This window comes from Panulirus ornatus, chromosome 11 (genome assembly GCF_036320965.1).
Source record: "Panulirus ornatus isolate Po-2019 chromosome 11, ASM3632096v1, whole genome shotgun sequence".
Classification (NCBI taxonomy): Eukaryota; Metazoa; Arthropoda; class Malacostraca; order Decapoda; family Palinuridae; genus Panulirus; species Panulirus ornatus.
This window is the reverse complement of record NC_092234.1, coordinates 63,988,381-64,012,204: the sequence shown is the minus strand read 5'-3', so window position 1 is coordinate 64,012,204 and position 23,824 is coordinate 63,988,381. Positions and strand designations below refer to the sequence as shown.

Below are 23,824 nucleotides of genomic sequence, written 5' to 3'. Positions count from 1 at the left end.
ATAAACCAATCATTAAGAGTCAAAATACCAGAATACAGGTTTCTCTACACTTATATTCTAAACAATCCTCCATTCCTGATGCTGCGAGAACCTAACAGAACTATCCTGAGAACAGACATCACCAAGGCACACCTAACTGACCGATCTTCCATACAGCAATCTTGCAGCATTCCTCCAGTCTAACCTAACCATGGTCCACATTAAACAATCATGGAGACATCACGCACCCCCGCCGAAAACAGACATTCACTAGGAGCCAATCACTTTCCTCTCTTCCTTCTCGTACAAATGCCATACATCCTCAATAAAATATTTTCTAGCAACTTACCTCCCACACCATATACTCTTAATACCTTCCACACAGCATATCTAACAACTCTATCATATGCCTTCTCCGGATCTATAAATGATACATGCAAATCCATCTGTTTCTCTAAGTTTTTCTCACATACATTCTTCAGAGCAAACACCTGATCCACACATACTATGCGTTAGGAATATCAGAAGAAATAAAAGACTGGGTATCAGAAGCACAAAATGTTCCAAGGTTGTAATATAACTGCCCTAGGGATAGCCTACTAAAATCTGAGAGTTTAAGTTAAGTCGTGACGAGATCCTACATATAATGAGAATGAAAAACAAAGAAAATCAGAATTATTTGCGTACCAATGAATAAGGTTGGTTGCGAGTAATGGCTAATGATCAACAAATGATTGATGGAAAATATAATAAACCGTGATGGACACTTCTGATGACAGAAATAATTTAAGAAATTGGCCAACTAGAGTGACCGAGGAAAGGAAATCCGAACATGCGAGCCTCGAGTTCAGACATCTACGCGATGAGGTAGAGGATAACATGAAACTTAGCGAGAGAAGATTCTGTTAAGATGCAAACAAATTGCTCTTCACTGTAAGAGTACTGGAGGAGTAGATCAAGAAACAGTGAATTCATTGAGCGTTAGAGATAGGGAATAGTAGCAAGACTGATTAAATATATAACATGGGAGCAATGTGTTTAAAACTCCTTTCCAAGTGGGCAAACAGGTAACATGCATTTTTCAACGATCAAAGCATTTTTGTAGATGTAAGTGTGATGTTTGCAGAGTTTGTGTTCATGCGAGTGTATGCACGTATGTGATTCTACGTGCATGTATTCTCATGTGCGTATGAGTCCGCACATGTGTGTTTCTCTGCTCGCGTCTGTTTCCGTGAGCAGGCGTCCGCCTGTATGTTTCTCCAAGCGACCAATTATTTGTGCTTGTAAGTGTATGGGTGTGTGTCTAATTACCTGTTTCCGGGCATGGGAAGGAGCTTTTCACGTTTAGGGCCCTACCAAGGAAAGGGTTAACAAATACATGCAGAATATAGTGGAGAGGTTGTGAAAGACACAAAATAAGTCAACCGGTAAACTCAGTAAGGAGGCGGTAGACCACATATTAGAGGACAAGCAGGAGAATCAGACACCCCTTCACATGACAAAAGATGAACTTAAAACCATCTCGAACCTAGAGATAAAGGAACAGCATGACAGGGAAGCATATAATTACAAAAATAAGACGATCTATGATGTGGAGGAAACTACGTCAAAAGATGACAAGGAAAGGAAACTGCCGTTAGATTGTGTAAGAACTCTGATCTACGAAGGATGATGTTTCCTTTTTCAGTGCCATCGTCATTAGCCAGAACTTAACTAAGATTGAAGGTAAAGCATTACAGGCTAATAATATTACAAGGATACTGGTGTCTATATAGGCTTCAGCTGTCTTCTGATGTACTTCTACATCAAATTCAACAATGCTTACAAGAAATGGGAATCATGAGGACATAACACTTGGTCGAAGATATTATCTTGATAATTTTCAAATTTCTTGGGAGACTCCACCTTGAGTTAATCCATCTTGTACTTCTATAACATTTATAAGAGTAAGTAATGATTAGTGAAAATGAACAGAGAAGGAAAATTAAACAGACTGGCTTTAAACGATCTGCCTCAACCGGAAAGGCTAAAGACAAAAGCTGCTCACCTGGGAATACAGAGATGATCGATGTGGCGAAGGTTTATGAAATATTTAAAGGCTATCGCAATAAAGGACTATGTGATGTATAATCAGGTGACGCTGAAGATACAAATCACTCAATGATAATACAAAACAAATGGAGACGATGTAATTAAATACTTTCAATCAAGGTATCATTAATACCAATAATTCGCTGCAAGAAATTGTTGCTAGCGCCCCTCTGTCCATGCAACTAAGCGTAGTCTAGGCAAGTTTTGGAACAATAAGCCAGTGTTAAGAGGCTTTAGTAGAAATAACTGTGCAGATGCCAACCTGAAGGCAGCGGTCTGCACACAGGCGTCAGCCTTAGTCCAATAATCTACCTATGTAAGTAAACCCAAGTAACAGACCTAACAACCCCTGAACCAAGGGGGCTCCTATCCCAGACTCCATATAGAAAAAACAAAATGAAGAAGTCACTTACCTTAATGAGGTGAGTACGTACAAAACCCTGGTGGAAGTACTGATCAGCGATGGCCAATTTCCTCTTGAAGAGTCAGAGAGATGACTATGGCAACTAAATCAACTTTAACAATTGTACAAACACAAAAAGAATATAAGATTTAGGATATTTCACATGTCACCTTGTTAAAAAAGAATCAAGAATTCACGTTCATCGAGCACCGAAAATTTGTCATCAGAGAAATGTTTCTTCGGCATTTTGTCAAAATTCTGTTATTTATTCACCAGCCATTTGATGAACAGGTGCAGCACTGCGCCATGATTCATTCCAATACGAGAATTATCCAATTCCAATCTTCAAGAATGGTATGCGTTAAATCATGAACACTGACGGAACAAACAACTTCCTCACTCACTGAGCTATTTCGCGCCACTAATTCAATTATCAAAGCAATTTAATGTTTAAACAAATGTGCGCATGCGTCACTTCAGGCCGAGCATGCGCTGTAGGTAACACTTACTCTGAGCATGCGCAAGAGGTGGAGCTTACTATACGCATGCGCAAAAGGTGACTTCTTTCAGCATAAATCTGCATAAAATCGAGCTTACAGTTAACGTTTGGAAAAAATATTAATGATAAGACACCCAAAAAACTTCGCAAAAGATTAGTGTAAAACACAGTAAATAGTGGAACATTAATTGCTGATATAAGAGAATCAACTCGTACTCGTTTTCAAACGATACCAAGAAAGTCTTGGATCAGATCTCCCCCCCCCCCCCCTGCTGTGAACTCCATATTGTAACTTGATGACTCGATTTTCATGATGATTATAGCTAGCCCCACCACTCTAGTTCAGATTTAGTTAGTACTGTAACAGAATTTCTAGAAAGATCGACTAATAATTACGAGAAACCTCAGACAATGATTTGCAGAGAATTTATAATTAACGGTTAGAAATCAACACCGGCTTAAGACGTTAGGTAGACATAGCCTTGGTAGGTTTGACGTGTCCCAGGCTATGTACAGTCAATAAAAGTTCGTGGGGGTCCATGTTTTGTGTAGGCCTGTGGAGTCCTCACCCCTTTCTGGACGGCGAGTCTCTTATAACGTGATAACGCACATACACACGCCAGAACTGTGACGTTGTTATGAAGAAAGTATAATGTTTATCAATAATGCGTTATTGGTAGACATAATTAGTTACATATTCAATATTGTAAGACTAGATATGAAAATTAGAGCCTTTTCGGTGTCTAAATCTTCATTATACCATCCTTATCACTACTCACTGCTACACGTCTACACTCTTAGTCCTCTGTTCATCAGTCTTTTCTAGAAAATTTACCTAATCCTTGTAAACTTGAGTCTTTTCCTTTTTTTCCTCCGCAAGCTTCCTCAAATCATGCTACCATACGGTATTTCCCTTTCCACACCCTATATGAGATGTACTTCATACTTCCTGAGAAGCTTTCAGAAAAGCAGGCTTAAACTGCTGCCCAACTCCCATCCTAAACAATTTCACATTCTCTCACCTAACTCCTAGAAGATACACTTGAATCTTTCATGTCTCAATATTTTCACTTTTTTCATATTTTGTCATTCCTATTTCTAAACCTGTATCATCTTCAATAAAGCACTAACCTATATATCTTAACAGAATTTGACATAACAACCCCTCCACCCTCATTGACTGCATATCAAGTAAACTATCCATCGCGTCATTTCTTACATAAAACAAATGTGATGTTCTTTTTCTCTACTCTGTGTTGATACCACATGTATTCATGAAAATATTTCTATCTAAACTACGTATTTCCAACATGCATGCTACTGCATACAATCAGTGTTCTCTCACCATTGCCATTTGAGTGGAATACAGTTATTGGTCCATGAATTATATCAGTTTGAAAAATGTTTGGGTGCAAGTTCATTGGTGCGAAATTAATAGTGTGTAATGAGAGAGAAGAGAAATCAAGGACACTCTCTGGGGAGAACTTCAAAGAATAATAATGCATGTATATCCATGAGAGAAACTTTAAGTGATGGGTGAATTCAATGGATTTTGGAAGAGAGAGAGAGAGAGAGAGAGAGAGAGAGAGAGAGAGAGAGAGAGAGAGAGAGAGAGAGAGAGAGAGTAGGGGAGGGATTAAAAGGTGGGTATGTTGTTCCTTATTCAAGAGCCCGTTATCCTGTACCTTCTTCCACACGAATATATCATGACTAATTTTCCTTTAATAAATGGTATGCATGGGACAGTGAATTGGAACGATATGGTATAACGGGGATGACATACCGTCACTGTGAGTGCATGGGGGAAATCATGGAAAGGTCTGTGGGCCTTGGTCATCAATAGGAGGGTGTGGTTTTGGTGCATTGCACATGAAAGCAAGAGAATATATGTGAACAAATGCAGCATTTCTATGTATATTCCTGGTGCTACCATGATAACACATGAACCAGCAGACAAGTATGAATGAAAAAAGGAGAGTATCAACAACTTAATTTCATGACTTATCATTTATTACTCTCACATTCCACTCCTTCACACAAACCCTCCACTATTCCAGAGAGTACCTGCAGGAATGCCACTTTTATCTAAGGCTGCAAACACCTTTTATATGGTGCATTCAAAGAACTGGGGTCTGTTGCCATAACTCTGCTGAGTTGCAAAAAGGGTACGCTTGCTGCCTTACTATCCCAAAATCAGAAGAATCTCACCAAAGATTTGCCTTAAATTTCCATGTTATAGAAAAAATATACCAACATTATTCTCACCCGATATGTATTTCCCTTTGGTGAAGTATTTGCTTCACAAAATGTTTGTACTGAAAAGCACAAATTACAACAAAAAGAATCATCATTTGTTGAGATAAAATACTCGAATGAGTCGGTGGGCTTTTCTGAACCTAAAATCGACACAGGTACGGACCTGTGGCGCTTGAGGCCATCCTGGGAGTCGCATAAAGTTGAGATACGATACTTGATTAGGTCAGAGCACTTTTCTAAACATAAAATCAACACAGGTAACGGATCTGTGGTGCTAGAGGGCGTCTTGGGAATTGCACGGAGTTGTTGAGATAGGATACTCGAATGATTCGGAGCACTTTTCTGAACCTAAAATCACCACAGGTACGGACCTGTGGTGCTGGAGGGCCTCTTGGCAGTCGCATGACATTGTTGAGATAAAATACTCAAATGGGTCAGAGTGCTTTTCTGAACCTAAAATCGACACAGGTACAGACCTGTGGTGCTTGAAGCCATCCTGGGAGTCGAAAGAAGTTGTTGAAATAAAATACTCGAATGATTTGGAGTGCTTTTCTTAACCTAAAATCAACACAGGTACGGACCTGTGGTGCTGGAGGGCCTCTTGGCAGTCGAAAGGAGTTGTTGAAATAAAATACTCGAATGATTCGGAGTGCTTTTCTGAACCTAAAATCGACACAGGTACAGACCTGTGGTGCTTGAAGCCATCCTGGGAGTCGAAAGAAGTTGTTGAAATAAAATACTCGAATGATTTGGAGTGCTTTTCTTAACCTAAAATCAACACAGGTACGGACCTGTGGTGCTGGAGGGCCTCTTGGCAGTCGAAAGGAGTTGTTGAAATAAAATACTCGAATGATTCGGAGTGCTTTTCTGTACCTAAAATCAACACAGGTACGGACCTGTGGTGCTTCAGGGTGTTCTGGGAGTCAAATGAAGTTGATGAGATATAATATTCGCAAGAGTCGGAGCACTTTTCTGAACCCAAAATCGACACAGGTACGGACCTGTGGTGCTTGAGGCCATCCTGGGAGTCGAAAGAAGTTGTTGAGATAAAATATTTGATTAGGTCGGAGCGCTTTTCTGAACTTAAATCAAAACACGTATGGACCTGTGGTGCTGGAGGGCGTTCTGAGAATCGAATGAAGTTCTTGAGATAGAATACTAGAATGATTCAAAGTGCTTTTCTGAACCTAAAATCACCACAGGTACAGACCTGTGATGCTGGAGGGCCTCTTGGGAGTCGAACGAAGATGTTGCAATAAAATACTTGAATGAGTCAGTGTGTTTTTCTGAATCCAAAATCAACACAGGTACGGACCTGTGGCACTTGAGGCAATCCTAGGAGTCAAATAAAGTTGTTGAGATAAGATACTTGATTAGGTCAGAGCACTTTAATCCTAAAATCAACACAGGTACGGACCTGTGGTGCTGGAGGGCCTCTAGACAATCGAAAGAAGTTGTTGAGACAAAATGCTCGATAAGGTCGGAGTGCTTTTCTGAACCTAAAATCGACACAGGTACGGACCTGTGGTGCTGGAGGGTGTTCTGGGAGTCAAACGAAGTTGATGAGATACAATATTCGAATGAGTCAGAGCACTTTTCTGAACCCAAAATCAACACAGGTACGGACCTGTGGTACTTGAGGCCATCCTGGGAGTAGAAAGAAGTTGTTGAGATAAAATACTCCATTAGGTCGGAGTGATTTTCTGAATCTAAAATCGACACAGGTACAGACCTGTGGTGCTTGAGGCCATCCGGGGAGTAGAAAGAAGTTGTTGAGATAAAATACTTGATTCAGTCAAGGCGCTTTTCTGTACCTAAAATCGACACAGGTATGGACCTGTGGTGCTTGAGAGCATTCTGGGAGTTGAACGAAGTTCTAAAGATAAAATATTAGAATTAGTCAAAGCGCTTTTCTGAACCTGAAGTCAACACAGGTACGGGCCTGTGGTGCTTCAGGGCATCTTGGGAGTCGAACGAAGTTGTTGATATAAAATACTCGAACGAGTTGGACTGCTTTTCTGAACCTAAAATCGACACAGGTACGGACCTGTGGTGCTGGAGGGTGTTCTGGGAGTCGAACAAATTGTTTTAGATAAAATATTCAAATGAGTTGGAGTGATTTTCTGAACCTAAAATCGACACAGGTACGGACCTGTGGTGCTTCAGGGCGTTCTGGGAGTAGAAAGAAGTTGTTGAGATAAAATATTCGATTAGGTTGGAGTGCTTTTCTGAACCTAAAATAGACACAGGTACGGACCTGTGGTGCTGGAGGGTGTTCTGGGAGTCGAACAAAGTTTTTTAGATAAAATATTCAAACGAGTTGGAGTGATTTTCTGAACCTAAAATCGACACGGGTACGGACCTGTGGTGCTTTAGGCCATCCGGGGAGTAGAAAGAAGTTGTTGAGATAAAATACTCGATTCAGTCAAGGCGCTTTTCTGTACCTAAAATCGACACAGGTACGGACCTGTGGTGCTTCAGGGCATTCTGGGAGTCAAACGAAGTTGATGAGATACAATATTTGAATGAGTTGGAGTGCTAATCTGAACCCAAAATCGACATAGCTACGGACCTGTGGTGCTGGAGGGTGTTCTGGGAGTCAAACAAAGTTTTTTAGATAAAATATTCAAACGAGTTGGAGTGATTTTCTGAACCTAAAATCGACACAGGTACGGACCTGTGGTGCTGGAGGGTGTTCTGGGAGTTGAACGAAGTTTTTTAGATAAAATACTCAAACGAGTTGGAGTGATTTTCTGAACCTAAAATCGACACCTGTGGTGTTTCAGGGCGTTTTGAGAGTCATAGGAAGATGATGAGATATAATATTCAAATGAGTTGGTGTACTATTCTGAACCCAAAATTGACAAAGGTACGGACTTGTGGTGATTCAAGCCAAATATTCGATTAGGTCGGAGTTATTTTCTGAGACTGTGGTGCTGGAGGGTGTTCTGGGAGTCGACCGAAGTTTTTTAGATAAAATACTCAAATGAGTTGGAGTGATTTTCTGAACCTAAAATCGACACATGTACAGACCTGTGGTGCTTCACGGCGTTCTGGGAGTCAAACGAAGTTGATGAGATACAATATTCAAATGAGTCGGAGCGCTTTTCTAAACCCAACATCAACACAGGTACGGACCTGTAGTGCTTGAGGCCATTCTGGGAGTAGAAAAAAGTTGAGATAAAATACTCAATTAGGTTGGAGTGCTTTTCTGACCCTAAAATCGACACAGGTACGGACCTGTGGTGCAGGGGGGTGTTCTGGGAGTTGTAGGAACTTATTTACATAAAATACTCAAATGAGTTGGAGTGATTTTCTGAACCTAAAATCGACACAGGTACGACCCTGTGGTGCTTCAGGGCGTTCTGGGAGTCAAACAAGTCGATGAGATACAATATTCGAATGAGTCTGAGTGCTTTTCTGAACCCAAAATCAACACACCTGTGGTGCTTGAGAGTGTTCTGGGAGTTAAGCGAAGTTGTTAAGATAAAATATTAGAATTAGTCAAAGCACTTTTCTGAACCTGAAGTCAACACAGGTACGGACCTGTGGTGCTGGAGGGCATCTTGGGAGTCGAACGAAGTTGTTGAACTGCTTTTCTGAACCTAAAATCGACACAGGTACGGACCTGTGGTGCTGAAGGCTGTTCTGGGAGTCGAACTAAGTTTTTTTTTAGATAGAATACTAGAATGAGTTGGAGTGATTTTCTGAACCTAAAATCGACACAGGTACGGACCTGTGGTGCTGAAGGCTGTTCTGAGAGTCGAACTAAGTTTTTTTTAGATAGAATACTAGAATGAGTCGGAGTGCTATTCTGAACCCAAAATTGACACAGGTCTGGATGGACCTGTGGTGTTTCAGGGCGTTTTGGGAGTCAAGGGAAGTTGATGAGATATAATATTCGAATGAGTCGGTGTGCTACTCTGAACTCAAAATCGACACAGGTACGGACCTGTGGTGCTTCAGGCCATCCTGGGAGTAGAAAGAAGTTGTTGAGATAAAATATTCGATTAGGTCGGAGTTATTTTCTGAACCTAAAATCGACACAGGTACGAACCTGTGGTGCTGGAGGGTGTCCTGGGAGTCGAACGAAGTTTTTTAGATAAAATACTCAAATGAGTTGGAGTGATTTTCTGAACCTAAAATCGACACAGGTGCAGACCTGTGGTGCTTAAGGCCATCCGGGGAATAGAAAGATGTTGAGATATAATACTCGATTCAATCAGGGCGCTTTTCTCTACCTAAAATCGACACAGGTACGGACCTGTGGTGCTTGTGTGCATTCTGGGAGTTGAGCGAAGTTAAGATAAAATATTAGAATTAGTCAAAGCGCTTTTCTGAACCTGAAGTCAACACAGGTACGGGCCTGTGGTGCTTCAGGGCATCTTGGGAGTCGAACGAAGTTGTTGACATAAAATACTCTATTAGGTTCGAGTGCTTATCTGAACCAAAAATTGACACAGGTACGGTCAGACCTGTGGTGCTGGAGGGTGTTCTGGGAGTCGTACAAAATTTTTTAGATAAAATACTCGAATGAGTTGGAGTGATTTTCTGAACCTAAAATCGACACAGGTACGAACCTGTGGTGCTTCAGGCCATCCTGGGAGTAGAAAGAAGTTGTTGAGAAAATATTCCATTGGGTCGGAGTGCTTTTCTGAACCTAAAATCAACACAGGTACGGACCTGTGGTGCTGGAGGGTGTTCTGGGAGTCAAACGAAGTTTTTTCGATATATTACTTAAATGAGTTGGAGTGATTTTCTGAACCTAAAATGGTGCTTCAGGGCGTTCTGTGAGTCAAACAAAGTTGATGAGATACAATATTCGAATGAGTTGGAGCGCTTTTCTGAACCTAAAATCAACACAGGTACGGACCTGTAGTGCTTAAAGCCATCCTTGAAGTAGAAAAAAGTTGAGATAAAATACTCAATTAGGTGGGAGTGCTTTTCTGAACCTCAAATCAATACAGGTACGGACCTGTGGTGCTGGAGGGTGTTCTGGGAGTCGAATGAAGTTTTTTAGATAAAATACTCGAATGAGTTGGACTGCTTTTCTGAACCTAAGATCGACACAGGTACGGACCTGTGGTGCTTCAAGGCAATCTGGGAGTCAAACGAAGTCGATGAGATACAATATTCGAATGAGTAGGAGCGCTTTTCTGAACCCAACATCAACACAGGTACGGACCTGTGGTACTTGAGGCCATCCTGGGAGTAGAAAAAAGTTGAGATAAAATACTCAATTAGGTTGGAGTGCTTTTCTGAACCTAAAATCGACACAGGTACGGACCAGTGGTGCAGGAGGGTGTTCTGGATGTCGAACGAAGTTTTTTAGATAAAATACTCAAATGAGTTGGAGTGATTTTCTGAACCTAAAATCGATACAGGTAAGGACCTTTGGTGCTTGAGGCCATCCGGGGAGTAGAAAGAAGGTGTTGAGATAAAATACTCGATTCAATCAGGGCGCTTTTCTGTACCTAAAATGGACACAGGTACGGACCAGTGGTGCTTCAGAGCATTCTAGAAGTTGAACGAAGTTGTTAAGATAAAATATTAGAATTAATCAAAGCGCTTTTCTAAACCTGAAGTCAACATAGGTATGGACCTGTGGTGCTGGAGGGCATCTTGGGAGTTGAACAAAGTTGTCGATATAAAATACTCGAATGAGTTGGACTGCTTTTCTGAATGTAAAATCGACACAGTTACAGACCTGTGGTGCTTCAAGGTGTTCTAGGAGTCAAACGAAGTTGATGAGACACAATATTCAAATGTGTCGGAGCGCTTTTCTGAACCCAAAATTAACACAGGTACGGACCTGTGGTGTTTCAGGGTGCTTTGGGAGTCAAAGGAAGTTGATGAGATATAATATTTGAGTCGGTGTGCTATTCTGAACCCAAAATCAACACAGGTATGGACCTGTGGTGTTTTTTGCCACCCAGGCAGTGAAATGAACGATTTCAGATATAACACTAGAGTTACTAAGGGTCCTTTTCTCACACTAAAACCGACACAGGTACGGAACTGTGGTGTTTTTTGGCATCCAGGCGGTCAAATGAAGTTGTTGACATAAAATATCATATTGATTTAGGGTGCTTTTCTAAGACTAAAATACACACAGGTACAGCCCTGTGGTGTTTTTAGGCATCAAAGCGGTAAAATGAAGTTGTTGAGATAAAACACCAAAGTGATTCAGGGTGATTTTCTAAGGCTAAAATTGACACAGGTACGGACCTGTGGTGTTTTATGGCATCCAGGCAGTCAAATTAAGTAGTTGAGATAAAATACCAAAATGATTCAGGGCACTTTTCTGAGACTAAAATCGACACAGGTACGGACCTGTGGAGTTTTTTGGCATCCTGGCGTTCAAATGAAGTTGTTGACATAAAGTATCAGATTGATTTAGGGTGCTTTATTAAGACTAAAATACCATTGGTATTTTTGGCATCAAAGCAGTAAAATGAATTTGTTGAGATAAAATACAAAAGAGATTCAGGGTGCTTTTCTAAGCCTAAAATTGACACAGGTACGGACCTTTGGTTCTTTTTGGCATTCAGGAAGTAAAACAAAAATTCTTGGATAAAATATCAGATTGATTTAGGGTACTTTTCTAAGACTAAAATTTACACAGGTATGGACCTGTGGTGTTTTATGGCATCCAGGCAGTCAAATAAAGTAGTTGAGATAAAATACCAGAATGATTCGGGACGAATTCAGATATAACACTAGAGGTAGTGAGGGTCCTTTTCTCACACTAAAACCGACATAGGTATGGACCTCTGGTGTTTTTTGGCATCCTGGCATTCAAATGAAGTTGTTGACATAAAATATCAGATTGATTTAGGGTGATTTTCTAAGATTAAAATACACACAGGTACGGACCAGTGGTGTTTTTTACCATCAAAGCGGTAAAATGAAGTTGTTGAGATAAAATTCCAAAGTGATTCAGGATGCTTTTCTAAGCCAAAAATTGACACAGGTATGGACCTTTGGTGCTTTTTGGCATTCAGGCAGTAAAACAAAAATGATTAGATAAAACATCAGATTGATTTAGGGTGCTTTTCTAAGACTAAAATCGACACAGGTATGGACCTGTGGTGTTTTATGGCATCCAGGCAGTCAAATAAAGTAGTTGAGATAAAATACCAAAATGATTCAGGGTGCTTTTCTGAGACTAAAATTGACACAGGTACGGACCTGTGGTGTTTTTGCCACCCAGGAAGTGAAATGAAGGATTTCAGATATAACACTAGAGTTATTAAGGGTCATTTTCTCACACTAAAACCGACACAGGAACGGACCTGTGGTGTTTTTTGGCATCCAGGCGGTCAAATGAAGTTGTTGATATAAAATATCAGATTGATTTAGGGTGCTTTTCTAAGACTAAAATACACACAGGTACGGACCACTGGTGTTTTTTGGCATAAAAGCGGTAAAATGAAGATGTTGAGATAAAATACAAGTGATTCAGGGTGCTTTTCTAAGCCTAAAATTGACACAGGGACGGACCTGTGGTGTTTTTGCCACCCAGGCAGTGAAATGAAGGATTTCAGATATAACTAGAGTTATTAAGGGTCCTTTTGTCACACTAAAACCGACACAGGTACGGACCTGTGGTGTTTTTTGGCATCCAGGCGGTCAAATGAAGTTGTTGACATAAAATATCAGATTGATCTAGGGTGCTTTTCTAAGAATAAAATTCACACAGGTACGAACCTGTGGTCGTTTTTGCCATTCAGGTAGTCAAATGAAGTAGTAGCAATAAAATATTGAGTGATTCAGGGTCTTTTTCTCAGACTAAAAACCATCACAGTTAAGGACCTGTAGTGTTTTTTGGTGTCCAGGCGGTCAAATGAAGTTGGTGACATAAAATATCAGATTGATTTAGGTTGATTTTCTAAGACTAAAATAGACACAGGTACGGACCAGTGGTGTTTTCTGGCATCAAAGCGGTAAAATGAAGTTGTTGAGATAAAATACAAAAGTGATTCAGGGTGCTTTTCTAAGCCTAAAATTGACACAGGTACGAATCTTTGGTGCTTTTTGGCATTCAGGCGGTAAAACAAAAATGATTAGATAAAATATCAGATTGATTTAGGGTGCTTTTCTAAGACTAAAATCAACACAGTACGGACCTGTGGTGTTTTATGGCATCCAGGCAGTCAAATAAAGTAGTTGAGATAAAATACCAAAATGATTCAGGGCACTTTTCTGAGACTAAAATCGACACAGGTATGGACCTGTGGTGTTTATTGGCATCAAAGCGGTAAAATGAAGTTGTTGAGATAAAATACAAAAGTTATTCAGGGTGCTTTTCTAACCCGAAAATCCACACAGGTATGGACCTGTGGTGTTTTTCGGTATCCAGGCAGTCAAATAAAGTAGTTGAGATAAAATACCAAAATGATTCAGGGCGCTTTTCTGACACTAAAATCGACACAGGTACATACCTATGGTGTTTTTTGCCACCCAGGCAGTGAAATGAACGATTTCAGATATAACACTAGAGTTAGTAAGAGTCCTTTTCTCAGACTAAAAGTGACACAGGTACAGTCCTGTGGTGTTTTCTGGCATCCAGGCAGTCAGATAATGTAGTTGAGATAAAATACCAAAATGATTCAGGGTGCTTTTCTGAGACTAAAATCGACACAGGTACGGACCTGTGGTGTTTTATGGCATCCAGGCAGTCAAATAAAGTAGTTGAGATCATATACCAAAATGATTCAGGGCGCTTTTCTGAGACTAAAATCGACACAGGTACGGACCTGTGATGTTTTTTGCCAACCAAGGAGTGAAATGAAGGATTTCAGATATAACACTAGAGTTATTAAGGTTCCATTTCTCACACTAAAATCAAAGCGGTAAAATGAAGTTGCTGAGATATAGTACAAAAGTGATTCAGGGTGCTTTTCCAAGCCTAAAATCGACACATGTACGGACCTGTGGTGTTTTTTGGCATCCAGGCAGTCAAATAAAGTAGTTGAAATAAAATACCAAAATGATTCAGGGCGCTTTTCTGAGACTAAAATCGACACAGGTACAAACCTATTGTATTTTTTGCCACCCAGGCAGTGAAATGAAGGATTTCAGATATAACACTAGAGTTAGTAAGAGTCCTTTTCTCACACTAAAACCGACACAGGTACAGACCTGTGATGTTTTCTGGCATCCAGGCAGTCAAATAATATAGTTGAGATAAAATACCAAAATGATTCAGGGGGCTTTTCTGAGACTAAAATCGACACAGGTACGGACCTGTGGTGTATTTTGGCATCAAAGTGGTAAAATGTAGTTGTTGAGATAAAATACCAAAGTGATTCAGGGGTCTTTTCTAAGCCTAAAATCCAGACAGATACGGACCTGTGGTGTTTTTTGGCATCAAAGCGGTAAAATGAAGTTGTTGAGATAAAATACAAAAATCATTCAGGGTGTTTTTCTAAGCCTAAAATTGACACAGGTACAGACCTTTGGTGCTTTTTGGCATTCAGGCGGAAAAACAAAAATGCTTAGATAAAATATCAGATTGATTTAGGGTGCTTTTCTAAGACTAAAATCAACACAGGTACGGACCTGTGGTGTTTTATGGCATCCAGGTAGTCAAATAAAGTAGTTGAGATAAAATACCAAAATGATTCAGGGCACTTTTCTGAGACTAAAATCGACACAGGTACGGACCTGTGATGTTTTTTGCCAACCAAGCAGTGAAATAAAGGATTTCAGATATAACACTAGAGTTATTAAGGGTCCTTTTCTCACGCTAAAATCGACACAGGTACGGACCTCTGGTATTTTTTGGCATCTAGGCGATCAAAGTGAAGTAGTTGACATAAAATATCAGATTGATTTAGGGTGCTTTTCTAAGACTAAAATACACGCAGGTATGGACCTGTGGTGTTTTTTGGCATCAAAGCGGTAAAATGAAGTTGTTGAGATAAAATACAAAAGTGATTCAGGGTGCTTTTCTAAGCCTAAAATCCACACAGGTATGGACCTGTGGTGATTTTTGGCATCCAGGCAGTCAAATAAAGTAGAGATAAAATACCAAAATGATTTAGGGCGCTTTTCTGAGACTAAAATCGACAGAGGTACGGACCTATGGTGTTTTTTGCCACCCAGGCAGTGAAATGAACGATTTCAGATATAACACTAGAGTTAGTAAGAGTCTTTTTCTCACACTAAAACCGACACAGGTATAGACCTGTGGTGTTTTCTGGCATCCAGGCAGTCAAATAAAATAGTTGAGATAAAATACCAAAATGATTCAGGGCGCTTTTCTGAGACTAAAATCGACACATGTACGGTGGACCTGTGGTGTTTTTTGGCATCAAAGTGGTAAAATGTAGTTGTTGAGATAAAATGTTAAAGTGATTCAGGGGTTTTTTCTTAGCCTAAAATCCACACAGGTACGGACCTGTGGTGTTTTTTGGCATCAAAGCGGTAAATGAAGTTGTTGAGATAGAATACCAAAGTGATTCAGGGTGCTTTTCTAAGCCTAACATTGACACAGGTATGGACCTTTGGTGCCTTTTGGCATTCAGGCGGTAAAAAAAAAATGCTTAGATAAAATATCAGATTGATTTAGGGTGCTTTTCTAAGACTAAAATCGACACAGGTATAGACCTGTGGTGTTTTATGGCATCCAGGCAGTCAAATAAAATATTTGATATAAAATACCAAAATGATTCAGGGCGCTTTTCTGAGACTAAAATCGACACAGGTACGGATCTATGGTGTTTTTTGCCACCCAAGCTGTGAAATGAACGATTTCAGATATAACACTAGAGTTAGTAAGGGTACTTTTCTCACACTAAAACCGATACAAGTATGGACCTGTGGTGTTTTTTGGCATCCAGGCAGTCAAATAAAGTAGTTGAAATAAAATACCAAAATGATTCAGGGCGCTTTTCTGAGACTAAAATCGACACAGGTACAAACCTATTGTATTTTTTGCCACCCAGGCAGTGAAATGAAGGATTTCAGATATAACACTAGAGTTAGTAAGAGTCCTTTTCTCACACTAAAACCGACACAGGTACAGACCTGTGATGTTTTCTGGCATCCAGGCAGTCAAATAATATAGTTGAGATAAAATACCAAAATGATTCAGGGGGCTTTTCTGAGACTAAAATCGACACAGGTACGGACCTGTGGTGTATTTTGGCATCAAAGTGGTAAAATGTAGTTGTTGAGATAAAATACCAAAGTGATTCAGGGGTCTTTTCTAAGCCTAAAATCCAGACAGATACGGACCTGTGGTGTTTTTTTGCATCAAAGCGGTAAAATGAAGTTGTTGAGATAAAATACAAAAATCATTCAGGGTGCTTTTCTAAGCCTAAAATTGACACAGGTACAGACCTTTGGTGCTTTTTGGCATTCAGGCGGAAAAACAAAAATGCTTAGATAAAATATCAGATTGATTTAGGGTGCTTTTCTAAGACTAAAATCAACACAGGTACGGACCTGTGGTGTTTTATGGCATCCAGGTAGTCAAATAAAGTAGTTGAGATAAAATACCAAAATGATTCAGGGCACTTTTCTGAGACTAAAATCGACACAGGTACGGACCTGTGATGTTTTTTGCCAACCAAGCAGTGAAATAAAGGATTTCAGATATAACACTAGAGTTATTAAGGGTCCTTTTCTCACGCTAAAATCGACACAGGTACGGACCTCTGGTATTTTTTGGCATCTAGGCGATCAAATGAAGTAGTTGACATAAAATATCAGATTGATTTAGGGTGCTTTTCTAAGACTAAAATACACGCAGGTATGGACCTGTGGTGTTTTTTGGCATCAAAGCGGTAAAATGAAGTTGTTGAGATAAAATACAAAAGTGATTCAGGGTGCTTTTCTAAGCCTAAAATCCACACAGGTATGGACCTGTGGTGATTTTTGGCATCCAGGCAGTCAAATAAAGTAGAGATAAAATACCAAAATGATTTAGGGCGCTTTTCTGAGACTAAAATCGACAGAGGTACAGACCTATGGTGTTTTTTACCACCCAGGCAGTGAAATGAACGATTTCAGATATAACACTAGAGTTAGTAAGAGTCTTTTTCTCACACTAAAACCGACACAGGTATAGACCTGTGGTGTTTTCTGGCATCCAGGCAGTCAAATAAAATAGTTGAGATAAAATACCAAAATGATTCAGGGCGCTTTTCTGAGACTAAAATCGACACATGTACGGACCTGTGGTGTTTTTTGGCATCAAAGTGGTAAAATGTAGTTGTTGAGATAAAATGTTAAAGTGATTCAGGGGTTTTTTCTTAGCCTAAAATCCACACAGGTACGGACCTGTGGTGTTTTTTGGCATCAAAGCGGTAAAATGAAGTTGTTGAGATAGAATACCAAAGTGATTCAGGGTGCTTTTCTAAGCCTAACATTGACACAGGTATGGACCTTTGGTGCCTTTTGGCATTCAGGCGGTAAAAAAAAAATGCTTAGATAAAATATCAGATTGATTTAGGGTGCTTTTCTAAGACTAAAATCGACACAGGTATAGACCTGTGGTGTTTTATGGCATCCAGGCAGTCAAATAAAATATTTGATATAAAATACCAAAATGATTCAGGGCGCTTTTCTGAGACTAAAATCGACACAGGTGCGGATCTATGGTGTTTTTTGCCACCCAAGCTGTGAAATGAACGATTTCAGATATAACACTAGAGTTAGTAAGGGTACTTTTCTCACACTAAAACCGATACAAGTATGGACCTGTGGTGTTTTTTGGCATCCAGGCAGTCAAATAAAGTAGTTGAAATAAAATACCAAAATGATTCAGGGCGCTTTTCTGAGACTAAAATCGACACAGGTACAAACCTATTGTATTTTTTGCCACCCAGGCAGTGAAATGAAGGATTTCAGATATAACACTAGAGTTAGTAAGAGTCCTTTTCTCACACTAAAACCGATACAAGTATGGACCTGTGGTGTTTTTTGGCATCCAGGCGGTCAAATGAAGTTCTTGACATAAAATATCAGATTGATTTAGGGTGCTTTTCTAAGACTAAAATCAACACAGGTACCGACCTGTGGTGTTTTCTGGCATCAAGGCAGTCAAATAAAGTAGCCGAGTTAAAATACCAAAATGATTCAGGGCGCTTTTCTGAGACTAAAATCGACACAGGTACGGACCTGTGGTGTTTTTTGGAATCAAAGTGGTAAAATGTAGTTGTTGAGATAAAATACCAAAGTGATTCAGGGGTCTTTTCTAAGCCTAAAATCCACACAGGTACGGAACTGTGGTGTTTTTGGCATCAAAGCGGTAAAATGAAGTTGTTGAGATAAAATACAAAAATGATTCAGGGTGCTTTTCTAAGCCTAAAATTGACACAGGTACGGACCTTTGGTGCCTTTTGGCATTCAGGCGGTAAAACAAAAATGCTTAGATAAAATATCAGATTGATTTAGGGTGCTTTTCTAAGACTAAAATCAACACCTGTGGTGTATTATGGCATAGACGCAGTCAAATAAAATTATTAACGGTCGTTTTATCACAATAAAATCGACACAAGTATGGACCTGTGGTGTTTTTTGGCATCCAGGCGGTCAAATGAAGTTTTTTTTTTTTTTTTTTAATACTTTGTCGCTGTCTCCCGCGTTTGCGAGGTAGCGCAAGGAAACAGACAAAAGAAATGGCCCAACCCACCCCCATACACATGTATATACATATGTCCACACACGCAAATATACATACCTACACAGCTTTCCATGGTTTACCCCAGACGCTTCACATGCCTTGATTCAATCCACTGACAGCACGTCAGCCCCGGTATCCCACATCGCTCCAATTCACTCTGTTCCTTGCCCTCCTTTCACCCTCCTGCATGTTCAGGCCCCGATCACACAAAATCTTTTTCACTCCATCTTTCCACCTCCAATTTGGTCTCCCTCTTCTCCTTGTTCCCTCCACCTCCGACACATATATCCTCTTGGTCAATCTTTCCTCACTCATCCTCTCCATGTGCCCAAACCACTTCAAAACACCCTCTTCTGCTCTCTCAACCACGCTCTTTTCATTTCCACACATCTCTCTTACCCTTACGTTACTCACTCGATCAAACCACCTCACACCACACATTGTCCTCAAACATCTCATTTCCAGCACATCCATCCTCCTGCGCACAACTCTATCCATAGCCCACGCCTCGCAACCATACAACATTGTTGGAACCACTATTACTTCAAACATACCCATTTTTGCTTTCCGAGATAATGTTCTCGACTTCCACACATTCTTCAAGGCCCCCAGAATTTTCGCCCCCTCCCCCACCCTATGATCCACTTCCGCTTCCATGGTTCCATCCGCTGCCAGATCCACTCCCAGATATCTAAAACACTTCACTTCCTCCAGTTTTTCTCCATTCAAACTCACCTCCCAATTGACTTGACCCTCAACCCTACTGTACCTAATAACCTTGCTCTTATTCACATTTACTCTTAACTTTCTTCTTCCACACACTTTACCAAACTCAGTCACCAGCTTCTGCAGTTTCTCACATGAATCAGCCACCAGCGCTGTGTCATCAGCGAACAACAACTGACTCACTTCCCAAGCTCTCTCATCCCCAACAGACTTCATACTTGCCCCTCTTTCCAAAACTCTTGCATTTACCTCCCTAACAACCCCATCCATAAACAAATTAAACAACCATGGAGACATCACACACCCCTGCCGCAAACCTACATTCACTGAGAACCAATCACTTTCCTCTCTTCCTACACGTACACATGCCTTACATCCTCGATAAAAACTTTTCACTGCTTCTAACAACTTTCCTCCCACACCATATATTCTTAATACCTTCCACAGAGCATCTCTATCAACTCTATCATATGCCTTCTCCAGATCCATAAATACTACATACAAATCCATTTGCTTTTCTAAGTATTTCTCACATACATTCTTCAAAGCAAACACCTGATCCACACATCCTCTACCACTTCTGAAACCACACTGCTCTTCCCCAATCTGATGCTCTGTACATGCCTTCACCCTCTCAATCAATACCCTCCCATATAATTTACCAGGAATACTCAACAAACTTATACCTCTGTAATTTGAGCACTCATTCTTATCCCCTTTGCCTTTGTACAATGGCACTATGCACGCATTCCGCCAATCCTCAGGCACCTCACCATGAGTCATACATACATTAAATAACCTTACCAACCAGCCAACAATACAGTCACCCCATTTTTTAATAAATTCCACTGCAATACCATCCAAACCTGCTGCCTTGCCGGCTTTCATCTTCCGCAAAGCTTTCACTACCTCTTCTCTGTTTACCACATCATTTTCCCTAACCCTCTCACTTTGCACACCACCTCGACCAAAACACCCTATATCTGCCACTCTATCATCAAACACATTCAACAAACCTTCGAAATACTCACTCCATCTCCTTCTCACATCACCACTACTTGTCAAATGAAGTTGTAGACATAAAATATCAGATTGATTTAGGGTGCTTTTCTAAGACTAAAATACACACAGGTACGGACCTGTGGTGTTTTTTGGCATCAAAGCGGTAAAATGAAGTTGTTGAGGTAAAATACAATAGTGATTCAGGGTGCTTTTCTAAGCCTAAAATTGACACAGGTATGGACCTGTGGTGTTTTTTGGCATCAAAGCGGTAAAATGAAGTTGATATAAAAAACAAAAGTGATTCAGGGTGCTTTTTTAAGCCTAAAATCCACACAGGTATGGACCTGTCAAATAAAGTAGTTGAGATAAAATACCAAAATGATTCAGGGCGCTTTTCTGAGACTAAAATCAACACAGGTACTAACCTATGGTGTTTTTTGCCACCCAGGCAGTGAAATGAACGATTTCAGATATAACACCAGAGTTAGTAAGAGTCCTTGTCTCACACTAAAACCGACACAGGTACAGACCTGTGGTGTTTTTTGGCATCCAAGCAGTCAAATAAAGTATTTGAGATTAAATACCAAAATGATTCAGGGCGCTTTTCTGAGACTAAAATACACACAGGTACGGACCTATGGTGTTTTTTAGCATCAAAGTGGTAAAATGTAGTTGTTGAGATAAAATACCAAAGTGATTCAGGGGTCTTTTCTAAGCCTAAAATCCACACAGGTACGGACCTGTGGTGTTTTTTGGCATCAAAGCGGTAAAATGAAGTTGTTGAGATAAAATACAAAAATCATTGAAGGTGCTTTTCTAAGCCTAAAATTGAAACAGGTACAGACATTTGGTGCTTTTTGGCATTCAGGCGGTAAAACACAAAATGCTTGGATAAAATATCAGATTGATTTAGGGTGCTTTTCTAAGACTAAAATCAACACAGGTACGGACCTGTGGTCTTTTATGGCATCCAGGCAGTCAAATAAAGTAGTTGAGATAAAATATCAAAATGATTCAGTGCGCTTTTCTGAGACTAAAATCGACACAGGTACGGACCTGTGATGTTTTTTGCCAACCAAGCAGTGAAATGAAGGATTTCAGATATAACACTAGAGTTATTAAGGGTCCTTTTCTCACACTAAAATCGACACAGGTACAAACCTCTGGTATTTTTTGGCATCCAGGCGATCAAATGAAGTTGTTGACATAAAATATCAGATTGATTTAGGGTGCTTTTCTAAGACTAAAATACACACAGGTACGGACCTGTGGTGTTTTTTGGCATTAAATCGGTAAAATGAAGTTGTTAAGATAAAATACAAAAGTGATTGAGGGTGCTTTTCTAAGCCTAAAATCCACACAGGTACGGACCTGTGGTGTTTTTTGGCATCCAGGCAGTCAAATAAAGCAGTTGAGATAAAACACCAAAATGATTCAGGGAGCTTTTCTGAGACTAAAATCGACACATGTACGGACCTATGGTGTTTTTTGCCACCCAGGCAGTGAAATGAACGATTTCAGATATAACACTAGAGTTAGTAAGAGTCCTTTTCTCACACTAAAACCGACACAGGTATAGACCAGTGGTGTTTTCTGGCATCCAGGCAGTCAAATAAAGTAGTTGAGATAAAATGCCAAATTGATTCAGGGTGCTTTTCTGAGACTAAAATCGACACAGGTATAGACCTGTGGTGTTTTCTGGTATCCAGGCAGTCAAATAAAGTAGTTGAGATAAAATACCAAATTGATTCAGGGGTCTTTTCTAAGCCTAAAATCCACACAGGTACGGACCTGTGGTGTTTTTTGGCATCAAAGCGGTAAAATGAAGTTGTTGATATAAAATATAAAAATGATTCAGGGTGCTTTTCTAAGCCTAAAATTGACAAAGGGACGGACCTTAGGTGCTTTTTGGCATTCAGGCAGTAAAACAAAAATGCTTAGATAAAATATCAGAATGATTTAGGGTGCTTTTCTAAGACTAAATTCAACACAGGTACAGACCTGTGGTCTTTTATGGCATCATGGCAGTCAAATAAAGTGGTTGAGATAAAATACCAAAATGATTCAGGGCGCTTTTCTGAGACAAAAATCGACACAGGTACGGACCTGTGGTGTTTTTTGGCATCAAAGTGGTAAAATGTAGTTGTTGAGATAAAATACCAAAGTGATTCAGGGGTCTTTTCTAAGCCTAAAATCCCCACCTGTGGTGTTTTTTGGCATCAAAGCGGTAAAATGAAGTTGTTGAGATAAAATACAAAAGTGATTCAGGGTGCTTTTCTAAGCCTAAAATTGACACAGGTACGGACCTGTGGTGCTTTTTCGCATTCAGGCGGTAAAACAAAAATGCTTAGATAAAATATCAGACTGATTTAGGGTGCTTTTCTAAGACTAAAATCGACACAGGTATGGACCTGTGGTGTTTTATGGCATCCAGGTAGTCAAATAAAGTAGTTGAGATAAAATACCAAAATGATTCAGGGCGCTTTTCTGACTAAAATCGACAGAGGTACGGATATGTGGTGTTTTTTGCCACCCAGGCAGTGAAATGAACTATTTCAGATATAACACTAGAGTTAGTAAGGGTCTTTTTCTCACACTAAAACCGACACAGGTACAGACCTGTGGTGTTTTTTGGCATCCTGGCATTCAAATGAAGTTGACATAAAACATCAGATTGATTTAGGGTGCTTTTCTAAGACTAAAATACACACAGGTACGGACCTGTGGTGTTTTTTGACATTAAAGCGCTAAAATGAAGTTGTTGAGATAATATACAAAAGTTATTCAGGGTGCTTTTCTAAGACTAAAATTGACACAGGTACGGACCTTTGGTGCTTTTTGGCATTCAGGCGGTAAAACAAAAATGCTTAGATAAAATATCAGATTGATTTAGGGTGCTTTTCTAAGACTAAAATCAACACAGTTACGGACCTGTGGTCTTTTATGGCATCCAGGTAGTCAAATAAAGAAGTTGAGATAAAATACCAAAATGATTCAGGGCGCTATTCTGAGACTAAAATCGACACAGGGACGCACCTATGGTGTTTTTTGTGACCCAGGCAGTGAAATGAACGATTTCAGATATAACACTAGAGTTAGTAAGAGTCCTTTTCTCACACTAAAGACGACACAGGTACGGACCTTTGGTGTTTTCTGGCATCCAGGCAGTCAAATAAAGTAGTTGAGATAAAATACCAAAATGATTCAGGGCGCTTTTCTGAGACTAAAATCG

At 40.0% G+C, this 23,824-nt stretch overlaps 1 protein-coding gene and 1 pseudogene across 1 annotated transcript in view; both read right to left on the bottom strand.

Moving 5' to 3' along the window:
- LOC139751613 (coiled-coil domain-containing protein 22-like) overlaps positions 1-2,935 on the bottom strand; it is a 338,143-nt gene extending 335,208 nt beyond the window's left edge. Inside the window, exon 1 of the mRNA XM_071667231.1 lies at positions 2,484-2,935. The gene's annotated coding sequence lies outside the window, so the exon portion shown is untranslated. The remainder of the gene's footprint in view (positions 1-2,483) is intronic.
- The window catches only part of LOC139751156 (coiled-coil domain-containing protein 22 homolog), a 314,331-nt pseudogene that overhangs the window by 214,090 nt on the left and 76,417 nt on the right, over positions 1-23,824 (bottom strand).